At 32.8% G+C, this 18,426-nt stretch overlaps 1 protein-coding gene across 3 annotated transcripts in view; it reads left to right on the top strand.

Annotated features, from left to right (window-relative positions):
- The window catches only part of LOC128889672 (1-phosphatidylinositol 4,5-bisphosphate phosphodiesterase epsilon-1-like), a 115,982-nt gene that overhangs the window by 56,748 nt on the left and 40,808 nt on the right, over positions 1-18,426 (top strand). For all 3 annotated transcript variants that reach the window (XM_054147508.1, XM_054147506.1, XM_054147507.1), the window contains exon 4: positions 663-742. The gene's annotated coding sequence lies outside the window, so the exon portion shown is untranslated. The remainder of the gene's footprint in view (positions 1-662; positions 743-18,426) is intronic.

Genomic DNA, 18,426 nt, shown 5'->3' with positions numbered 1-18,426 from the left:
TATTAACTTGGCGAGTCGAGGTGGAGTCGTGACCGGGGATATTTTATTGCGCAGTTGAATAGTTGTTTTGAAAGTACTTTACCGAATAATCTACAATTTTTAATAAGAATATTAAAGGAAGAGCTGAATAACGTAACAAGAAGAAAGAGAATATTCGTTTATTTTTAAAAACAGGATAAATATTTTATTTTAATTCAACGAAGTTTATATTATTTTTATAATAGAAAAATGTAATTAATATTCGTACGATAACAACAGTAGTTTGTTTTGTTTCGTTGCAATCGTCGCTTAATAAATTTAGGAACTCTTGTGTTAGGTTTTGCATCTTTTTAAAAACATTTCTTTTTTTATTAACACGTTCGTTATTAATACTTACGTTTATAAATATACACGATGGTGTGGTATCTGTTTTCTGTCGGTGCTACTATGTTTCGTCTGGTTGGAAACTGTTTGTTGTTCCAGTGGAATCAGAATGTTTCTAGAGACAGACACAAGTAGAAACAGTGAGTAATGATCAGACATAGTCGCCGACTCTGACACTGTATAGCAATCGTATACGCGCGATACAATTTCAGAATCATTTCTCTGTACATCATAATCTTATTGAACAAGTTTTTGTTGTAGATAGAAAAGTAAATTTTCTTTTCTTCTTTATGTTACAGATCAAGTGAGATTGTTGCGAGCAGTGCTCAAATTATGACGAACAGACATTGTTGATGACGTGTGCACTAAATTTAAGAGGGTGAGTAGCTTTATGCGAGTAATTAGTAATACTATGCGAGCAGTGAGTATAGTTCAAAGAGCTTTTAATAATTTTACAACCATGTTACAGAACTCATATTTCATTAATTACAATAAAATTAGCATTTAAAGAGCTCCCTGATACTCTGTTAAATTCTTATGAAAGTTTCATCGACGAAAGATATTTCCATCCTTGGTATACACCAGAGACTTTTCAAGTGTATAAGAACGGATTAAATTAACATTAATAACGAGGCAATCGGAAAATTATAAATAATATTTTCATGTAACGTGAAGTTCTACTTTCTTTTTAACTAATTATCACTATTCTTGCATTGACAGTTGTCAGGCATAATTCTCAAATTTTATGACCGTTGAACTTTATGTTTATAATTGTCCAGATTGTTTGAATTGAAGTACGAAAACATAATTATTATTATATATGAAATATTTTTTATAATTATTTTTATATTAATGATTAGTTACATTATAATGAACATTATTATAATTAAATGAAAAGTAGATATTTTTACTTAAACTACAGTTACAAATAATTGAATGCAAAGGCACAGAATTAATTCCTATACCTAATCGATACTTTGGATTTTGCGCTGGTTTTATTTTTCTATGTACTGTGACATCTTTTCTTTGAACGGGTAAGCCCGTTTTTATCTATCGTCTTTTATTCTCTACACTTATTCCTTTCTTTTCCTCGGCTTCTGCGTTACATCAGCTTTTGAAAATTTCTGTATGTATCGTTCCTGATCCGAGGTCTTTTGTTAGATCTTTTCCCACATTTTTCGTCCTCTCTTGGCTTTCTTTATCTTTTGTTCGATGAAGCATTTTCACAGCGCGAAAAGTCCTGAATTCGTTCTCTTTGTAACATTTGGCTTCAATTATTCTCTGTTTTCTTTGTTTAATTCTTCAACGTAACTCTTTTACTGAAAACAATGCGTAGTTTCATGCGATGCCGAAATAAAGAATACGTAAATTCTCCTTCGCGTTTCATCGCGTTTGTCAGGAACGTTGCGCAATTTTTGTGAAAAATTATTCACGTTCTTGGATTATTCATGACACTTTTCTTGCTGTGTTTAACGACTGAATTTGTCGAATTGAAAATGTTCTCAAGCATTGATCGTAAAAGCTTACTTTTTAAAAAGAAATGTAGACTCACGGTACATTCTGAATAAACTCATGAATGGATCTACTTTCATATGCTTCAGTGAAATTACGCATCTCGTTAAGATAGATATCGTTCATTTTGCTGACTTGATGAAATTAAGCAGCACGCACGACAGTATGATCAATTTTTTCGTTAAGATCATGGCATATGCGCCTGGGTAACGAGTAGGTGGTAAATTCCGTAGGCATAGGAATTGTCGACAATCAACGTGTGTAACCGCGGACGCAAACTAATCTAATTTACATGTTTGCGTGGGTTAGACGTGCCCTGCCAGCGGAAATTCCGTGTATTCGAAGGACTTTCAAATTTTGCACACGTTCACTGACCAACATCCGAAAGGTATTTTCCGAAAGAGCACTATCCACTTGTGGATTAGGTTGAGCAGTCATTCAAAAACGAAGTGGAAAACAACGAAAATTGAGTGTTCAGAAAATTTATCATGAAAACTATAGAGAAAACTATATTTTGGTTGAACTAAATAATGATAAGAATATTAAGAACAAAGAAGAAGGAAGTGTTCACAAAATCTAGTTTAATAACCAAATTTAAGGAGCAACTATATAATATTTTTGTATAAAAATAGTTCCAAAATGTAACAAATCTTGGAAAAAGTAACGTCAGTAATAAGATGAAATCTTTTTCCTTTATTTTATCTCACACGCTATAATTTTATGGCCATTAAAACAGATTTATGATAAAAGGGGAAATTATATTTTTCTCATTTTTAACAATTATAAAAACACAGAAGAAGTAAGTCCCCACATCACCTATTTTAAATAGATTTTACAAACAAGTATATAACATATTTAAAACAACTTCCATGGAATGTTGAAAACAGTAATGTCACCAGTAACATAAAATATTCTTCGTTGTTTTATCCAACAGACCTTTCCTGTAATAACGAGACCTGGTAAATCTCCTGAATATATTTTCCGAATAACTAAAATATATAATATGAAATCCGTTGCAACGTGCTTTTTCAACTAACTTATGAGCACGTTAGTAAAGCTCGAAGGCAACATCTGTGATATTATTTTTCCTCACGCTGGTCTACCATATTGTTAATAAATAATTCTGTTCTCGCATATACCTTAACCTGGATAACAAGCGAAGTGCTCTAATAAACAATGATGCTCGTATGAATTTACATACATATATAATTAGTTATTGGATAAAATCTGAATTTTTATTGAAAGAAGAATTTTGATTTACTACATTTTTCAACTACCCGAAGAAAAATTTTTATTCGTGAAACTTTTATAGAAAATAATTTGTGTTTTAAACATTTGAAATAATATTACAGAATATTTTAAGAAGAGAAAATAGCTTCATATTTACTGACCTTATATGTAAGGAAACAATTAAAATAAATATTTGAAATGTTCAGGACTTGTTCCTATTATTGTAAATAACAACTCTGGCAAATTTCAAATCGTTTCATCGATTTTCACCGAAGTTATAAAAAAAAAATTACATCTATTTTCCATTTAAAACATTCGAAGGTTTGGAGGGCGTGTCAATGCCAAAGTTAAAAGCCCAAATATTACAGGAATTTTTTTTTATATATTTGCAAAGTATTTAGGCGGTGCGTAACTTAAATTTCAAAAATTATTAAAATAAAAACCCACCCTACTGTAGTGTATAACTAAGCAAAATGTTATACGTTATAGGCGATGGAACCAATACAAAGTACAGTGTTATGGATTATTTCTAGAAGCTATCGGGCGAGTTCTATGTATATAGAGTATTCTGTTTGAAGCCAACGAAACAGCACTCGGGAAGAGAAGAAAGCTCTCGTACCCAAAGTATGCAACGAAAATTTGATTCCACCCCTAACGACCCCTCCTACATCAACAACAGATATACAGAATTATACATAAGAAAATCCCAGCTACCAGCTCTATTTTACATTAGCCGTTCCAAATATCCGGGTGCTTTCGGAGTGGAAATAATGCTGCCCAACAAACGTAGACAAGGAAAAAGTACACCTTGAACGACAGCCATGAATTTACGTGAGCACTGTGAATTTGTGACTTGTATATTGGTAGGCTTACTGTCGCAGATTTTTTCAGTTAAATGTAATTAGGTTCTTTTGTAATTTTTGTTTAGTTGATTGACGCTGATGTTGTAGAGAAATTAGTAACAGATCATTAGTACGACGCATATATAGATTTCAATGTTGTCAATACGAGTTTCTGATTCATGAACTGGTGGAAGTGTAGTTAACAGTTGACTTTCCAGACAAATATGGTTGAGGGTCCTTACCGAGTAGTAGATGGGTACTGTTTGCGCAACGTAGCGTCTAGGACTACGTGCCCGTTCTGAATCTGCTTTAGCACATCCTTATTTGGTACACATGTCTATATAGACCCTATGAGCGTGGTCAGTGGTGCAGATAACTCAAATCGATAGGATAAATATGAAATCGTACAAAATATAGAAGAAGCATAGACAAACAATCAATTAAAAGTAATACTTGGAAATGTTGAAAAATAGAAGAAGGATATTTAACGAAAAAATATATTTACAAACGAATTTTACGAAATATTGACAATAAAATTTACATTTATTAATATCAAATAAAACTGACCCTATTGCATGTTTACTCACTCCGCGCATTCCTCAGTTGAAGCGTAGCAACAAGGTCAACTGGAGATGTTTCTTCTTTACAATAAGTGTAATGATGATGGCTATGTACTTGTCAAAATCTACAGAAAATATTCTAGTACGAAGCAGTTAACAACATTACAATATTTTCCATTTAACTGCAGCAAATATATAGGTTGAGTCCTGCGCATAGAAAATACTGAAATAAAAATAACCTTAAAAAATATTCATAATCAAAATAATACCGAATGTTTTTCTTGGCGGAGCAGGTGTAGAATGGATTGAAACAAAATGAGAATGGCACGAAGCCAACGATAAGTGTGATAACAAATCCGTCAGAATCTGTGAAATTGATAAAAAAAAAAAGTAGTAAGAAAAATATATGTTTTTGTTATCAAATTAAAATTTGTATCTATTTTTATTGCTTTTTATGCAAGTAAGAAAATGCTAAAATGAAACGCTGAACAAATCTTCAAAGAGAAATGACCATGAAGTATGTGAAATATTGAAATTTCGTGATCTGTTTTGCATACGGAGTATTCCCCTTAATATTGTGCAATATTTGTTTTTAAGAGACATGAAACCCACACAATTTATAAGATTTTTAAGAAGATTATGGAAACACTCACAGACGACACATATACTTGATATCGATCTGAGAACTTCCTGCTTGGGCGTGGTTCCAGGAACTCTGAACAAAAGGATAATATTCGTTATATTTTCCCCATCGTGAGATCAAAACTACAAAATTGGCAACATTAGGCGTTCGAATTAAACGAAGTTGCATTTCGTGTGGCTTCTGTTTATCCGGTAACATTTCATCCCTCTTGGGGTGTGTATTTCATTTAAGGTTTACGTTTCAACATTTTTCCCTGCTCCCCACTGAAACATTATTCGTTTTTAGTGCATAGTGCAATACTCATTACGTTCAACTTTTCACTTTACCTTATATATGGAATATTCTTAATTTATCGCAGAAAAGAGGAAATTGGGGATGTAAATTAATGTTGATATCGTTTGATATATTTGATATTATTTTTGTATTTGAAATTAAATTATGAACAGAAATTTCGACAATTTCGTTTATGCTAATTTTACGATGATGGGGATAAATTATTTGGAAGAAAAGAAAATTTGCCAAAGGATACTTGTATATAAATCACTTTTTTTATTTATTACGTAGTGAACAACTACTTTTGACTTATATTTATTTATTATTTATTATGTAATAAAATATTGAAATTTCATCGTGGATACTAAGTAACAATTTCTCTTGAAACATGTATTGGTATGAATATTGATTTGAAATTTCCTTTTTCAATTAGGTTCAAAGCGGATATCAAACGCACAACGATATTTAAAAAAATAAATATTCGTAATCGATATAAAAAGGTTATCAAACGTGCATTATGGAAATTCGTTATGAAATTTATTCAAAGATGAGAGGTGGTACAAGAGATCGTTAAAATCAAATTTTATATTCGGGTTATGGAATATCGATTTTGAATGAATATTATTCAACGGATTTGTTTCGGCAAATTGTCCAGGTAAAAATCAAATGCCTAGCAAGAAGCATTCTTTGTATAACAGGCTATTGTTTCTTGACTCTTCTTCCATTCTTTAAATTTTCATAAAAACAGAATTGCGCATACTAGTTCACTGACAAGTAATCACACATTAAAGCCTAATTTGTTTAAACTAGCCACATCGCTTTAAATATATTTAGATCGCGTTCCGAATATTCCAGTTTTATATTATCCTCTTTTGCTTTATATGTACAGTACGAATTCCAATATTCAAATAAACTAGATTATATAAAACTCTAACAGTCCATCCAGCATACGCTTTTACGTAATATTTTATTTTGATCGTTCAATATTACTTCAATATTTTATTGCCGTTTCTATTGCGATAATTTCGACGCATTCGCCTCTGAAATATATGTGTATTGTGATAATTATATACATATATATAAATACTTTAACATAAAGTAGTGGTTTATATAAACACTAAATTTTTTTTTTTTTAATTCGAAGCGTCTTTTTTTTTAGATATCAGTAACAGTTTAAAAACCATTGCTCGATGCTTAATATTCCTTGATTACTTGTGAGTGAAGGATAAAACCCTGTCGTCCAATTTCGTATCCTTAATTAATTAGTCAGTGAAACCTTTAAAGTAGTCTAAAACGACTGGCGAATGCTTAATAAGACGTCAAAGCACGGGTTTGCAGTTTAATGTCTGTCAGAACTCGACAATTGCGGCTGTAGTTGCATCCACGTTCATATTACCAAAGCGACTTCGTTGGTTCATTGTTTCAAGACACTTTGACAGTCAAATCAAATGCAAATCTGAAGAGTTTTGTGTACAATCGTCTACCTTTTATAACTCTTGCCCTATAAATACGTATTATTTTCAATAGTAAATTGAATATAAATAGCAGGCCATTAGACATGCAAAATGCCTATAAAGCCTACTGGAATTTCAAGATGTATTTACAGTAAGTTCAAATAAGTTGAATTTTGTCTACTTTCGTATAGTAATTAAGTTTATTGTATTTTGGATTACAGAATAATAATTTATACAATAATTTGGCTCCTAGACATATTAAATATTTATATACGATTATTGATTTCAACATGAGAATTAAAAAAAAATACTTTCGCTAGAATTTATTAGAAATAGTATTAAAAACTGAAGGTTTTATAGACATTTAAGAATATGTAGTCAGATATCCTAATAATTTAACTTTAATGATTTGCCTTCCCTGGAGTGAAAAGATTACGTGTACGTTGGAAATAAATTTAAAGAAAATGTTTTCATAAAATTGTGAACTCATTGGTATGCTTTTACCAACGTGCATCATTAAATGCCTACGTTTATTAATGACTGTATACGTTTGCCAGCAACATTAAACGTGGTAGCATACAAATTTATTCAAAAGCTTGTTTGATAGTAAGTGTATGTATCACAGAATTTTACGCTTTTGCAGTATACATATTACAGTCGATATTAACATAATTCAAAGCGAGTCAAAAGTTAACCTTATCTGTTGCCAAACATAATCGAAAATATTTTTGTATTCATTTATCGTATATAATGATGCAAAATATTATAAATATTAATTCGAATACGATAAGTGCAGAATATTTTTACGAGAAAAGTTCTAAACTGAATTGAAACTGCGTTCCAATTAAGTATTTCTCAAAGTACTCATTCATAGTTCCGAAAGTTCTTCTAACTTGTTTGCTGAACTCACTTTAAAAGTCATTGAAAGTTTTCGACGAGCCTATAGCGCAGGAAATCGCAGAGGGCAAAGATGTCCCTATAAATAATGATATATCTTCTGAAAATGCTTTTTCAATCGACGACTCTGTAAATCAATGGTTAGATATAAAAATGATAGTAAACTTTTTAAGAGAAACCATTGTTCGATCAGCAAAATATATTACAACTTACTTGTTTGCCTGTAATGGTACTTCGACCATTTTTTCTATAAAATCAAGTTTGTTTGTAAACGTTACTTACAGTCAGCTACAAATCCAGTCGTTCATTCCCCTGATCGTTAACATTTATTATACTTATTTCTTAGAATATTACCAGCATTGCATCGAAATAAGGCAACTCATCAACTGATACTGATCAACAAATGACGCAAATCAACATTAAGCTGATACGAACTAATCAATTAATTAAAACGAAATGAGATCAAAGTGAACAAGTATACATGGGGGAACAAATCTGAAATTTTGAATACTAATTCCATCACGTATTCCAGACAGGTTGGAGTGTCCTAATGATCCATAACCTAATTAATTTCTACATCGCATCTATAGTATAGCTGACATCTGTGAGTATTGCCGCATAACAGGCAGCAGGTGAACGAACGAGTTAATGGAGTTTGATAGTTGATAGGATCGATCATGGACCTCCAATGGCAACGGTGATAACGTGTCCATCGTCGAGAAGCTACTGTAGATGTATCACTTTATATCACGGATGCCTGCACGTTAGGGACGCACCTAAGTACACGTTCAAACGCTTCCATTTACGTTCCTAAAATTATATAGATTCTTCAACATTTGTCTAACGATCGCTTCGGATACATTCTGATGTTCGATAAAATCGAAACAGCGATGCGAACGTAATAGGTAATTTAAACATATAATAAACAAAGTCGATTCTGCGATAGTACTCCCCATGCAACTGATAAATTTAAAGCTAGGTGAATATATCATGCTACGACCTTTAGCTTCCTGCAGAGAAGAGTTTTGTAACTCTATCATTTTTGTTTATTCAAGAAATGAAGGTTCCTTTAAAATAATATGGAATATTCTACGTACTATAATAACTTAATCAGACGAAACTCGTGCAATTTGTAACTATTTAATTAGTCGAAGTTTACAGTTGAGCTTGTAGATCGACATCCTTAAAATATAGATAAAACAGCCTCTTTAATTTTAAGTTCTACTCACACTCATAATTCAATTAAGACATATTAGTACAGTTTTTTTTAAATACTATCATTACCCAAAGTAATGTAAAGGACACAGAGGTCCTGAAAAGGTTGCAGAGTTTAAAATCCAATGAATTCCATTACATTTGTAAATCTCCATTGAAACCACTAATTTTGGATACTACATAATAGATACACAAGTATAGAGAGCATTAAACGATGAAATTATTCGTTAAATAATTCCTTTTATCCAATTGTCCGTTCCCCATCGCTCGTTCGACAGATCGTTCAACAGTCGAGGAAAATTCAATATGGCTGGAAAAAAAGTCGAAACAGCTCATTCCATTTAATTTATTTCGAAGGAAATGAGGTTCTATTTCATTTTCAATTATCCCAGACCCGTACATTCACACTCCATCTGTGTTGAAACCGTGTTTCTGCAGCAACACGAGGGTCTCTGGAATTCCATCAAAGCGTGACGTGTACACTGAGAACTTCGATTGTGTAAATTTCGGCTCATGGCCCCGCGGGGAACGCATCAGAAAATTCCTATTGCTTGGACGTTGCCGAAGCAACCTATAGAAAGTTATTCAGCGAACGAAATCAACATTTGAAAGAATATAGCAAAAGCTGTACTTGCAAAGGGTATAGAAATGCCACTATTATCATTGTCTTCATGATACAACTGAAGCTGTAGTTGCATATTTTAACATTAAATTAACAAATGGTGTACAAAGTGACTGGTTATGACATTTACATATACGTAAAGTTTGCAAAAATATTTGATACGTATTTTTTTTTTTATAACGGCCACGACTCATGTTTCAGAAGTGAAACCATCCTCGAATGTGGACTATTAATTAATTGTTATATGCTGGAGTGAAAATCGTTACAAATCAATTTTTTACTATTTCGAAAATTTAAAAAGCTGCAAAAGTTCTTGACTATTGCTTCTGTTTTGTTTGATAAAAGAAATGAATAAAGGAGAAATCGCTCATACAATAGTAGAATTTATTTTAAAAAATTTTAACTATTAAAAATGATCAAGTGTAACACATTCTAAACAAATATCGGAAAAATTCTGCGACAACCAGTTTCGCCAAGATTTTTTATACCGTATTTCGCAGGATACAACAAAGCGTGAGATATGTAGCTATGGACAGCAATAAGTTCCGTCCAGCGGCAACTTAGAATCTAATAGTTTACCATCGCATGTGCGGTGCCACGTGGTATGCGCATATGTGGCTTCTCCTTCTTTATGCATTCCGTGCTCCTCCCGCTTCAAACGTGTGCGCGCATACATCGTCCTTTGTTAATTTGCTTCTACTGGTAATGTACGTAGAAACACGCCAATGCGAAACCTCCAAGCGCGCATAAAGGTACCTCTGGACAGGTTACGCAGTATATACCGCCCACATATTGGGTCCTCCTGTCGTTTTCTCATACCTCGTACATACGCCTAAACTACGGTCAATGCGCCTATTCATAAATGTGTTGGTAGGCACATGTCCAGATTCAACTTTGCTATTTCCTCGATACGCTGGTTGCAATTTTCTTTCTTCGAAATCGAGTGGTTTAATCATTTCTATTAAGTGTAAATAGTTTAATTTGAACATTCTTTAAGTTGGTTAACAAAACACAACAAAAATGAATGGTAAATGAACTCCCCATCAAATGTAATCTTATCTTTCGAACGGTGTTTCGTCCAAGATTAATTATTACGCAATTTCTTTTTTTCACCTAACTCTGTTGTATGGATATTGATAAATTTGCAACGTCTAAGTGTTTAGTAATAATAATGAGGAATGTACCAAATTGTTTTTATGCTGATTTAAAAGTCGCTTTGGGTATTAGACTTTAGACAGAGAATTCCTGACCGAAAAGCCTGGATCACGTATTTGGTGAAAGTAGCTGGTCGGTAAGCGGAAGAAGCGTGTTCGAATCTCTGCCTCTGCAATCCAATCATCTTATCCCATTCCTTTCAACTCTACTAGTATTTGTACATTTCTTCAAACTTGCTTTATACGACTTGAATTCATTATGTGTTCTTTGTAGGAATTCTGTAAATTACTCTCGATTCTATCCGCATTGTTGGACATCAAAGGTAATACACAATGTTTGTTTATAGCATATAGTACACAATAGGTTGTTCAGTTCGCATAAATGTTTCGACAATAAAACATTTACTCTAATTATATCGAGCATTTCATATAATATTGTACACATTTTCAAGCATAGAGGAATATCCTGAAATATATAATAATACATATTATAGAAACATATATACTAGTTGGACTCGGCTAACGTTGTTCAGCCTCATTGCAAATGTTTCCTTGTTCTCTAAACCACTCTATTCAAGAAAAAAATACTGTTGTTATAAACTGCATACCAAATTCATATGTCAATCTCAATGCAATTTACTTGATGTGTGACTGTAACGCCACATACCAAATGCAAAGGATACTAAAACAATTTTTTTTCGCCCAACAAACATTCCTTAGACATAGTAAAAGTTCTTAAAAGCAAGTTCCATCTTTCAATGGTTAGTAAAAATAAGGAATACTCCTTGATGATGAATACTTAGTGCCAGTACGAATCGAAAAGTCCTTTTTCATTTTTCAATCCAAGATTTCGTTACGGAGGTACATCAGCTATTAATAACAATACATGATGAATACCTAGTGCCAATACGAATCGAAAAGTCCTGTACCACTTTTCAATCCGACTCTTCGTTATGGAGATATTCGGAGTTAAAGCATCTACGCGTTCGAACGCACGGACCACGTGGAGAGCGAGCGCTGAGCCCTGTATTGCGTGGCGCGAGTGCTGAACCCTGTAAGTCTCGTGACCGCGTGCGCGCGCGCGCGCATGTGTTACGTGCGGAGCACTCGCGCACTACCCAGAGGTAAACAAACCCCGGGCACGAGCGGGCCGCGTCGAGAGTCCCAACGGCAAACTTTAATTGCTTCTATCTCCGTAACCAATGATCTCATTGGAAAACGGTACAGGACTTTTTGATTTCTTTGCTCATAAGCTATTGATCTTGATAGGTTTTACATTTTTGTTATTACTATATGTAGTAATATTAAGGGATTATTCATTATTACTAATCGAATAAGTAACAATATTTACTCGTCATTTTTTTTAAATTCAATTATCGAACTTCTAAGTTCTGAATTTGATCTTATGTAGATTGGAATAAATCTAAACATCCCCTAAGTATTAACTTGATGACCATTACAATTTATTTATAAATATATTCGAAGTTCAGTTGCCCAGTTACTTATTGTTGATCTTTTATCAGATTACAAGTATACTTGACAATTATTAGATGTTGAAATTAATTCCATGTCTTTAGATTTACATAATTATTTACCCGTATGGAAAAGTTGTATGTTTTCTTTTTTTTATAAATAAATGGTATGTTTACTTTAGAAAAGCACAGAATTAATTTCTACACCTAATGTATTATTGAAGAAAGGAAACACTCTTGTCGTGAATTGCATTCCACAAAACAATAATATTACATGTCAAATATAATATGCATATATTTGTATAATACATAATAAATAATATGTTGTATAATATATTTATACATAAATATGTTTAGGTAAATATGTAGCACGTATGAAGGAACAGTATATCAAAAAGTATTGTTCATATTTGTATTCACATCCATTCGCCGTTGCTATCGGATATTTGGAATATTTGCTCACGTGTCCGTTTAAATTTTACCTGCGTCCATAACATAAGCCGATTACATACCGAATATTGGCAATTTTCATATGAAAAACATTTTGACGCCTGATTGCATTCTCGCTACGTTTTTTGGTTGATAGCTCAAAAATCTATTCCGCGTATAAAAAGCTTGATACGTTCTGTTGCAATTTCGGCACTCATCGGAATAAATTCAATATTATAACATATGTTCACAATATTTAGAACAATACTTTTAAAACCTACACTATCTTTATAATACAAGCCAAACAATTTTACAGATCTAATATTTTCCTCGTGGAAAATATATACAGAAAAAAGCAACTTATAATTCTTTATGGATTTGAGATTGATTTTGACAATCATCTTCGGTTTTCTTTATTTGTAATTATATATGGAAGCTACGTTATCGAATTTACTTACAGTTCTTTGTAAATAAATATTTCTAGAATTTTAAAGTTTTCTTGGTTTGACGTATCCTATGTTCATACTTTGATTTAAGTTTCGAATTCTTTTTATTGCTGCATCTGTAAAAATATGAACTCGCACACACATTCTCACTGTAACAGAAATGATTTAAGTTTAGAAATCGAACGATTTAGAATCATAGATCACGTGGAGAAAAACGTTACCAATATTTGATAGTAAAGCTGCCGTTCCAAATCTCTGAGAGGCAGCACGAAGGCTCGGTAAGAGGGTCGAAAAGGGTGGATTTTTATTACGTATCGTACGCTCTCGACCCCTCGGAAGCATTTGCGCTCCGCCTTACAGATGAGGGATGATGGCCTAACGCCGAAACTCACCCCAAGCCAGTAGCTCCAAGAAGTGGTGGGGATAATCACGCGACCCATACGTGATACATTTCAGAGACGATTACGCAGGATTCGCTATACTTGCGAAATACTTCAATGTACGCTTTGTTCAGTTCATTCTGCGTGCAATGTCCTTCAAATTCACCTTCATACTAATTCAGACTGGGCGTATACCAGTCCATAAATAGGCAGCTCAGGGGTCAGAATCGGGTCAGATTTAATAGCAATCTATCGTTGAATTTACACAGTGGATACGTCCTACATGGACACGTACGTAATAAACCATAATTTATTGATATTGTGTAGGAAAATATAATTTTTAACCAATTAGATGTCCCAACTAGATTTGTAAATTGCAAATTACAATTTTTATATGGCGTGGGTATTAATATCCGCTTTGGTATCATGAATTCGTAACTTGCAAGCTAGTGGATCTAGAGCTACAGCCTTTTGTAGTTGAATATGGGTAGATGTCTTTCCTGGGTAGCAGATGGGTTCCGTTTGCTGCCTCGTAAAATGACTCCCAGGGCTACGTGCTGCTTCTGCCCTTACCTTGTCTCGGCTCTGTGTACACACCTGATCTATTACAGTTTCTCCCTTAAGAACAGGTCTCCCTTAAGACAATTTCAAGTTCAGATTATTATTAATTCCATTGAATGTATATATATATATAGTGTCTTGCAGACATCACGTATATTTGAAACATGGAAAGAAGGTGTTGGATTTATTAACATGATAAATTTGTTCTAAACAACAACTCAAAAGCAGTAAATAAATTCAATTGGTAGTTATGACAGTGAATTACTTGGTAGAATTGGCATTGCCTCAGTGTGTTCGTATTTATTGGTAAAATAATTTAAAATCAAACAATATTGTAAATTCCTTAAAGTGTGAAAACACACTACCTGATAAAAATAAAATAAATAATAAACATAAAATTGTTACTGGAGAAGTGAGAAAATCGTGGGAAATTGAATAAACTTAAGAATTAATTTTGAATGAAAATTTCAAAAGGTGTCTTTCGACGCCTTTGATCAAAATAGCGTGAAGTATGTATATCTTCTTCACACCTCAGTGCTACGCCATTTGCATAAGAAGTACTTTATTTTCCGCTCGCAAATACATTCTGAGCAGTGAAGTTCCTCCGCCATTATACTGTTTAAACGTGTGCGTGTAAATTCTTCATTCTAATGCATTGCTGTAAGATTTCATTTGTTAGCCGCAAGATGTTTCAGTACTTTGTTATCGCAGTACTACCTGAACACCAAGCCCTCGCCGAGGAAATATAGGCTAACCTGAAGAAATGGTATTAACATCTTTCGCGATGCACGCAACGAAAGAACACGTCTTCTCCCTCGGTGCGCTTCTCATACACTTTGATGCTCCTCCGTGTTGATGCCAGGAACAATGTTTCACCAGAGGAAAAAAGCTGTCTCATGATGAGATTTAAGCACGATTTTATAAAAGCTTTCGTTAGAATCTCGAGGCAGAAAATATGACAGTGCGGAAGGAAGTGAAGTTGACGCAGGCAAGTAATGTAATATATACAGTCTGCGAGAATTTTCGAAACGAGAAATAAATTGGCCATTGAAGGAAGCATCGCGTGATGCAATGCTCGCAATAGTCTTGTGTCTAATGATCTTTAAACGTTTATTTGTACAGTTTATCTTCATTGGAGGAAAGTATGGATCACGAAGCGAGAGAAATACCATTAAGTTCTCCAGAATGGATTCAAAGTTGTCAAAATTCAACGAATAGTATCTAAGCATTCCCTTTCAATAGTATCAAATAATATAATTATATAAAAGTCGTAGTTTATTGTGAGTTTGTATTTTTATTAATAAAACATTCAAAATTGGGTTGGCGTAATGATAGCTAAATGGCACAGTAAATAACTAATGTTTAATATTTCGTAAAAATATGATTGCTGAAGTCGTTTCTTTAATAAAGAGGTTTTGGAAATGTACAGTTGCAAGTGAGAATTTTAAATATTGATGGAAAGCTTTTGAATATATGCAATTTTAAGGAAGCACTTTTATTGATTTCTTTATTTTATTGTACACGTTCGTGATTGAATATAGAACAAATTTACACTTTTAAATGGAAATAGAATTGAATTATAAAAGAAGTGTTAACTGAAGAATTCCCACGAAAAATATTCACGTTCCTCGAGTGCTAGAGTTTTTATATTTATAGATAATAAAGATTTTTTTACTATTACTCGCGACGAAAGATTCAGCTATTTTAAACATATTAAATTGACCACGAGTCTCTTTTATTTTCAACGTTTAAATAAGTATTTTACGTGCTCAAAGAGCTTTGTTATTTGCCTGCCTTTTACTTACAATGTTTGTAACATCTAAAACTTCGAGAAAATATAAAGGAAAGTTCAACTTTTATAATTGTGTTTCATAATTCATGTAGTCCGAGTAAACTTTACTTATTTTGTTCAAGTTCTACATCAAAGAATCCCTTAACACTAAAACTATCGAGCTGGTCAATTAGACTCACGTAGGTATCTCAAACTTTTGAAAAAAGACTACTCAATTATTAAGCGTGGTTTTGTCGTAATATTTGATGGCAACTATTGGCATAGGAAACTAATTATATATTAACAAATTCTAATCCATCAAGTATGAGTATGATGAAATTTAGTTTATCAACCAAATTTTTCTTTATTCGATGAATAACTACTATTTGTTTTGTTTGCAATTAATTGACAAAAATCATCTCCAATAGAAAGACAACAACTATCAACAACACTATTCACAGTACTTATTAGTAAAATATTTACTTTATTGAATATCATCGTGCTAAAAATTATTAATTTTATTTTTATAACCATAAAAGCCTTGAAGCTGCTCTTTTGCCATTCAAAACTTTGCTGCTATACCAATTAAAAAGAGGATTGTCAATATACATTCAATTATCACTATCTTTTTCTACCATCAGAATCGTTTGAACTTATTCTATTTATTTCGTTAGCGAAAATCGCACGACCGATGCATTTATTAGAATTGCGCATAGAGATCCGAGCCATCGGTGCAGTCGTGTTTGAAAGAAACATGTCTTCCAATTAGTCAACGATGCTAGAACTTTGTTTCAATAAGAACCCAAGCACCACCCTCGAGACTAATAAACTTGAAAAGTTGCTGAACATTCCCCACCTCCGCAGGGTTTTCCTTGCCAATGCACGCTCGCTGCTTTCATAAAATCTGCGGCGGAAAAACAGGACGTGGTACAATATCGTCCACCGTACCAAGTGTAAACGAGATAAACTTCTTTAGCGCAAAATGAGCTTAAATGGAATACCAAGGAATTATTTTACCTCCCTTACCTGTTCATTTTGATAACTTATCTCGTGCGTACGAACTGCAACTATCTCCACGTATATAATACACGTACTCTTCGGAACTGACCTTAATTTGGATTGCAAACGATACCTTGAATGGTTTCATTGTCGCGTGTACAACTCTGGCGAACCTTGATATCAGACAGGTGAACCTGTCATAGGTTACTTTTCAATCGGTGAAAAATAAGAAACTTTAGAAATTACAAGTAGAACATTTCGTAACGTTCTGTACTGACACAAAGTAACAAATTCGTTGATTGCACGGATAAAAATAGGGTTTGAAATGTGTTACTATAAAAAATATTTTAAATCTATCTTTTCTTTATAATATAACAGCGTCATACGATTTACAACCACATCCTAAGCTTCGTTCTTAACTTTAGTGGCATCTGGGTGTATTTATGTTGCCCTTAAGTAATTTTATGTAAGTAATAGAAGTATGCTGTCAAGATTAAAGCAACTTTAAAAAGTTATTTCATACATTACCTACCTTACTTTACCGTTTACTATCTCTGCATTGAATCTCATCAACCTTTAAATAACTAGATCGTATTAACGTTTGACGCAAATGTTTATAGTAATTATATGTGTATCAATAATTGCGTTCCGGCGAAAATTGGTAAACTAAATTATAGCGAAAAGATAATTACAGGTAGTGACTAATATGTATGTATCGTTTCGAGATCGTATCAGAAGCAGATCGACCAACGCATCATTTATGCGCAATCTCGAATTTCGAGATAATACCAGCCTCGTGGAACAGTATCATTTGAAATGAATAACTGTTGTTATTTAGCATAAATGCACTTCTCATTTGAATTTACTATTTACAGGAATTTTATTAATATTCACCAAATATCTACAGTGAAAGAAAGTGTGATAAATAATAGTATTCATGCTCATTCAAGTATAACTTACATCATTGATAACGATAATAGCATTCCTTAAATCACTTAAACGTAAAGATAATTACAGTACTCGAAAAAGATATAATGTTTTGCGTGAAATTAGTCTTATTGATATATTCAACATTTATTGTTACGAAAACCACTGTCAACAATTTAACTACTGATCTATCCAGAAACAGTTTACAATTAGGAAGATGATTTTCTACAGTGGTATACATTAATCTAACCTGATATTAATTTGTGTATACTGTTACTAGGTGTATCGATTACGGTATTTGCAATTGTGCTTCTCAAATTGTGCATTGTGTATAGACAATCAACAAGACAGTTAAATGCTTTCTGTAGATAAATATTATAATTAAAAAATCTACGAATAGGCCTCGGATAGATAAAGTTTTAAGATTGTAATGAAGGACTTACATTTTATACGTACAGAGTTCAGAAATATCCATTTGTATGAATGATAATGTTCTGAATGTTAGTATAATAATGTCATAATATGTAATGAAGTAATAGTTAGTAAGTGATATTATAATATGTTAAGTTGCGTTAATTCTTAATCTATTCTCAAAACAATTGGATGTTTCTGAAAGCTGCTGACGTGGCTGACTTCGTGGATCAATAATACGTTTCCCGGTAAAAATATATTATAA

This window comes from Hylaeus anthracinus, unplaced genomic scaffold (assembly GCF_026225885.1).
Source record: "Hylaeus anthracinus isolate JK02 unplaced genomic scaffold, UHH_iyHylAnth1.0_haploid 11997, whole genome shotgun sequence".
In the NCBI taxonomy this organism is placed as follows: domain Eukaryota; kingdom Metazoa; phylum Arthropoda; class Insecta; order Hymenoptera; family Colletidae; genus Hylaeus; species Hylaeus anthracinus.
This window is presented reverse-complemented; position numbering and strand designations above follow the sequence as displayed.